Here is a 6,759-nt window from a genome sequence, read left to right as displayed (position 1 = left end):
TTTCGCTGGGCTATAGGTAGCCAGTGGAGGGACTTGCAGGGGGGAAGCAGCTGATGAAGAACGGGGGGTGAGGTGAATTAAGCGGGCAGCGCAGTTTAGGGTGGACTGGAGGGGAGCAAGGGTGTTTGCTGGGAGTCCATGGAGAAGGGTGTTGCAGTAGTCTAAGCAGGAGATTATGAGGGCATGGATGAGCATCTTGGTAGTTTCAGGGGTGAGGAAGGAGTGGATTCGATGGATGTTCTTGAACTGGAGGCAGCAGGAGGTGTTGAGGGTTTGAACGTGTGACTTGAAGGATAGGTCAGAGTCCAGGGTAACCCCAAGACATCGTGCCAGTGGGGTTCCGTTAACTTTGATAGATGGGTCAGGTGGAGGGGCCATACGGGGTGGGGTGGAAATGATGAACTCTGTTTTCTCCATGTTCAGTTTGAGAAAGCGGGAGGAGAGGAAGGGTATTGAGATGTGTGCCACAATTAGTACATTCTCCCGTTGTATATAAGAACCATGACTTTAAGTTTTACCCATAGCAATCTGACTTTAATGTCATAGTCCTGTTTTCTATGTTTCCATTCAAAGGGTGCCTTGTTCCCACATGCTCCTTACTGCTGTAATGTAGATTTGAGCGAGCTGTTTCGTAACTGGTTTTGTTATACATTTTACAAATTTCTTTGAGTCGCCACTTATGAATCACTATCATACTCCAGGAGAGAACAGAACCATCTGAGGATGATCATGGTTGTCCATCATTCTTTAGCCATTACTATTCACTGGACAAACCCTTTACAAATACACGTAAAAACAAACAATATACTCATAAAAGAATAAAGAGAGAATAAATTACAAAGAGACATCCAGAAATACGTAGGCACATAGAATGAGGCATTTATAATTTAAGATTCCATTAAAATCTAAGGTATCAGCTGTACAAGCATTCATTTCCTACTTATGATAATACAATGGTGTCAATGATTCCGGATATACTACACTTAAGAGTCCCGGGAGATCTTCATGTACATTACTGAGGTGTCTTGCAATGCTTTGTGTTATGTAGGACGGCGGAGATTATGATGCATTAACAATGCATAGTATAATTACAAGACTCATAATTAAGAGCAAATCATAACCTACAAGACTTTTAGTGTCGGTCATTTTAGGGTTGTATATTTCTGCTGTAATAACATCAGCCTTGGACGTCTTGCATCTTTGCATTTTATACAATTATACAATTTAACAATAGTTCATATCGGAATATGTTTTTCCTTATGGAACAGAATATTCAGGTCTAAGATGATGAGTTAGCACCGAGAAGAAAAAAACACAAAACGGCGCCAATACAATAATAGTGTAATACTGTGGGTGGATCGGTGAATAATTCAAAAAACAAAGGTTTAATGCTCACCTTGTACGGTTGTGAAAATTAGTTCACAACCTCTATTTAGGCATGTAGTGGGCAGCCTCGGGAACGCTTCAAATCACGGTTCGACGTCAGGAACATCCATATAGTAGAAAAAGGAGGCAACGGGAGCGCTGGTCCAAACGATTGTCTTTATTTATCACATTAAATTCTGTTCCACTTTCTTTGTTCTATAACATTCTGCCACACAGACAAGACCACGTGCGATGTGACAGGTTTAGGGCCCGTGCACATGATGTAATGCAGCGCTCATTCTGACATGTAAACTCGTGTCAGAGTCAGCGCTTCAAAATAGAATCTCATTGACTTCAATAGGTTCTGTTTAACGCGCGTAACACATTGAATGGGTTAAAAAGCCTCCCATTGATTTCAATGTGTAGTGCACATAAGATGGAACCCATTGAAGTCAATGGGATTCTGTTTTGAAGTGCTGACTCTGACATGAGTTTACGTGTCAGAATGAGCACTGCATTACATCGTGTGCACGGGCCCTTACTTTGCTTACTTATATCGCACCAACATATTCAGTATTGCCTTACAGACATAGTCAGTCACTGTCCGGTATAGGGATCACAATCTAAATTCCATATGTATCCGTATGTCTTTAGCGTGGTGGAGGAAACATACAAACTCTTTACAGTTGTTGTCTTTGGTTGAATCCAAACCTAGATCTCTAGCAATGCAAAGTAACAGTGTTAGCTACTAAGCCGCCGACTGTTGTGTTCTATCAGTACAGGACTCTAGATGGCGATGTAACAGGAGGACCTGTCTCTTTCTTATTGTTGAATCATGAACACTGACCTTAATTATTTTTTTTTATTCATTCATTATGTTTCCCAATATACAGTGCCTACAAGTAGTATTCAACCCCCTGCAGATTTAGCAGGTTTACACATTCTGAAGTAACTTGGCATTGTGACATTTGGACTGTAGATCAGCCTGGAAGTGTGAAATGCTCTGCAGAAAAAAAGAATGTTATTTCTTTGTTTAATTTTTTTTTAAATTGTGAAAAGTTTATTCAGAGGGTCATTTATTATTCAACCCCTCAAACCACCAGAATTCTGTTTGGTTGCCCTAAAGTATTAAGAAGTAGTTCAGGCACAAAGAACAATGAGCTTCACATGTTTGGATTAATTCTCACTTTTTCCAGCCTTTTCTGACTATTTAAGACCCTCCCCAAACTTGTGAACAGCACTCATACATGGTCAACATGGGAAAGACAAAGGAGCATTCCAAGGCCATCAGAGACAAGATGGTGGAGGGTCACAAGGCTGGCAAGGGGTACAAAACCCTTTCCAAGGAGTTGGGCCTACCTGTCTCCACTGTTGGGAGCATCATCCGGAAGTGGCAGGCTTATGGAACTACTGTTAGCCTTCCACGGCCTGGACAGCCTTTGAAAGTTTCCTCCCGTGCCGAGGCCAGGCTTGTCCGAAGAGTCAAGGCTAACCCAAGGACAACAGGGAAGGAGCTCCGGGAAGATCTCATGGCAGTGGGGACATTGGTTTCAGTCAATACCATAAGTAACGTACTCCACCGCAATGGTCTCCGTTCCAGACGAGCCCGTAAGGTACCTTTACTTTCAAAGCGTCATGTCAAGGCTCGTCTACAGTTTGCTCATGATCACTTGGAGGACTCGGAGACAGACTGGTTCAAGGTTCTCTGGTCTGATGAGACCAAGATCGAGATCTTTGGTGCCAACCACACACGTGACGTTTGGAGACTGGATGGCACTGCATACGACCCCAAGAATACCATCCGTACAGTCAAGCATGGTGGTGGCAGCATCATGCTGTGGGGCTGCTTCTCAGCCAAGGGGCCTGGCCATCTGCTCCGCATCCATGGGAAGATGGATAGCACGGCCTACCTGGAGATTTTTGCCAAGAACCTCCGCTCCTCCATCAAGGATCTTAAGATGGGTCGTCATTTCATCTTCCAAAAAGACAACGACCCAAAGCACATAGCCAAGAAAACCAAGGCCTGGTTCAAGAGGGAAAAAATCAAGGTGTTGCAGTGGCCTAGTCAGTCTCCTGACCTTAACCCAATTGAAAACTTGTGGAAGGAGCTCAAGATTAAAGTCCACATGAGACACCCAAAGAATCTAGATAACTTGGAGAAGATCTGCATGGAGGAGTGGGCCAAGATAACTCCAGAGGTCTGTGCCGGCCTGATCAGGTCTTATAAAAGACGATTATTAGCTGGAATTACAAACAAGGGTTATTCCACAAAATATTACACCGAGGGGTTGAATAATAATTGGCCCACACTTTTATGTTTAAAATTTATTAAAATTTAACTGAGCAACAGAACTTTTTGGTTTGTTTTAAAACTATTTTTATTAAGAAGTACAGAGCACTAGATTGCATGACCATTCAGCAAACAAAAAATATAAGGTACAATGCACAACTTTCGTTTTGTTTTACAGTGCAAATAAACATATCTTAACATAACAATGGAAGCGTATGGGACGGGGCGGGGAAGGGAAGGATAGAGGGGGTGGGAGGGAGAGAGACAAAACCAGGGGGGGGGGGAACAAACCAATACAAAGGTATGGGCAGGGAAACATCGAGGCAAGAGAAATGAGAAATGAAGAGCGGTAAGCACATCAAGGTTGTAAGAGAAGAAAGGAAGATGTATCTCTCAATGGCTGTGTTAAAGGCGGTAACGAAAGTTGTTTCAATGTGAAGTGCCGAGGCTTGGGTGCTGATTCGAAAGCAAATAGCGTACCAAGATCGTGTCTCTTGCTGCTAACCAGGGAGACCAGGTCTTGAGGTATGCTGGTCTTGACAAAGTGTTCCAGTGAGCTAGCTCCTCCAGTCTACATATTTCTGAGGCTTTTAGGACCCAGTGAGTGAATGATGGGGGTGAAGTGTCTTTCCAGTACAGGGGTATGAGGAGCTTCGCAGCAGCTAATAGGTGCGTCGCCAGATCCCCCCTTTTAGGAAGGAAGGTGTCATGGAGCAACCAGAGAAGGACATGTTCAGGAGCTCGGGGGAGGGTGGTTGAACAGATCTTATCTATTGCATCTAACACCGCGGTCCAATATGGTTGTATAAGGGGGCAGTGCCACCATATGTGTGCAAGATCCCCGATTCCAGATGAGCATCTCCAACATGTGTCAGGAACAGTAGAGTCAATGGAGTGGAGCCAGGAAGGGGTCTTGTACCAGCGCGTGGCCAGTTTGTACGAGTTTTCCTGTATCCGGACACATCTGGAGAAACCATGGGCGTTGGCTAGTAATTTGTTTTTGTCCTCCTGCGTCAGCTGGATGTGTAAGTCAGATTCCCAATGAGTCAAGAATCCTGGGCTAGAATCAGCAGTGAGGGAGAGTAGTAATCGGTATAGGCGAGAACATGCACCTCTGACCTGTAGGAAGTCAGTAGAGAACGCCTCCAGCCACGAAGTGCTCTCCGCCGACTGCCACTTCGATAGATAGGATTCACAGGTGGTAGAGAAGTCTATACATTGCAAAAAATTAGTTAAGACAAGGCCTGTTTTCTGCAGAAGCCAAGATGTCGTTGGTAAAGTATCCGGCTCAAAGAAGGAGAATAGGGTGAAGTGACGGAGCCTATTCCAAAACGACGCCGAGATTTCCCGCCGTGGGTCGATTAAGTAAGGGAGAAGGTCCAGCGGGAGGGTAGGCCTTGGGTGAGATAGCAGGGGGGTTGATTTATTCAGATAGGACCAGGCAGATGTTACACTATATAGGAGAGAGCTGGTTGTGGGCAGAGGTGGCCTAATGCCCCATAGTGCTAGCCTGTCAGCTAAAGAGCAAAGATGGCTTTCTAGTCGGATCGCTAAGTTATCACTATCGGCCTTGGGGGAAGTCAGGAGGAGCCAACGCTCCAGTTGATGGGCATAGTAATACGTCTGGACATCAGGTAGCCCGATCCCCCCCTTGTTTGGAGGTTGAATGAGTTGTGAGTGCTTAATTCTCGGATGCTTTTGGTTCCAAAGGAAGGAAGAAAAGAGGCGTCTAACTTTATCAAGATAGGACCTGGGGAGTTTGATAGGGATCGTGCGTAGCAGATACAATAGTCTGGGAAGGACATACGTTTTCAACAAGTTCTTCCGGCCTAACCATGAGATACAGGGGACGTTAAGGTTGTTGAGCTGATCAGTGATCTGCTGGAGAAGGGGGAGGTAGTTTAAAGAGAAAAGGTTAGCCGGGTCGCTGGGAATCCTAACCCCCAGAAACTGGATATCAGACTGGGTCCACTGAAAGGGGGAATCAAGCCGCAACTGGTTAAATAGGGAGAAGTCTAGCGTAATATTCAATACTTCTGACTTGCCAAAATTAATTTTAAAGTTCGATACCCTGCCAAATTCGTCAAAGAGCGAAGTCAACCGTGGTAACGCAGTAAGTGGATTCGACACCAGGACCATTAGGTCGTCGGCAAATGCTGCTGTCTTGTGCTCAAACCCACCCACCGGGATTCCCGCGATCAGTGTGTCCTGCCTAATAGCCTGAATCAAAGTTTCCATAACCAAAATAAAAAGGGAGGGCGACAGGGGGCAACCCTGCCTAGTGCCATTGCTTATCCGAAACGGGCGAGAGAGGGTGCCATTAACCCTAATTTTAGCACTAGGTTGTCTATATAGGGAGAGAATAGCGTTCACAAAGGTATCTGGCATCCCAAATCTATGAAGGGTAGCTACTAGAAAAGCCCAGTTTATCCTGTCGAACGTCTTTTCCGCGTCCGTGCTCAACAGGATAAGTGGGATCCTTTTGAGTCTGGCGTATTCGATGAGTCTAATCACTCGCCACGTGTTGTCCCTGCCCTGCCTACTCCTGACGAAGCCAGCCTGTTCCTCGCCAATCAACCGGGGAAGTAAAGGGGATAGGCGCACAGCAAGAGCTTTGGCCCACCATTTCACATCGGCGTTGAGGAGCGAGATAGGTCTGTAGCTACCACATTGTTTGGGGTCTTTCCCCTCTTTCGGGAGGATAGTGATGAAAGCTTCCAAGGACTGGGGGGGAAGGTGCTGGCCCCGTAGCAGGGAGTTGCAAAGGGAGGTGAAATGGGGAAGGAGAGTGTCTTTGAATGTTTTGTAGTAAGAAATCGACAGGCCATCTGGGCCCGGGCTCTTACCGACTGGTATTGAGGAGAGTACTTTAGATAGTTCTTCCGGAGTGAATGGGCTGGCCAGAGACAGTCTGTCTGCTTCATCCAACCTCGGCAGGGGTAGAGAGTCAAGAAAGGCATTAATTAGGGTAAGGTTTCCGTCGGGGGGAGTGCTAAGGGCGGGAGAGAGAGAATCGTCAATATTATAAAGCTTATGATAAAAGTCGTGGAAAGCTTCAGCGATCTGATCTGTGTCACCGACTACTTCTCCCTTAGCATTAGTTA

Source organism: Leptodactylus fuscus, chromosome 6, assembly GCF_031893055.1.
Source record: "Leptodactylus fuscus isolate aLepFus1 chromosome 6, aLepFus1.hap2, whole genome shotgun sequence".
Classification (NCBI taxonomy): Eukaryota; Metazoa; Chordata; class Amphibia; order Anura; family Leptodactylidae; genus Leptodactylus; species Leptodactylus fuscus.
This window is presented reverse-complemented; position numbering follows the sequence as displayed.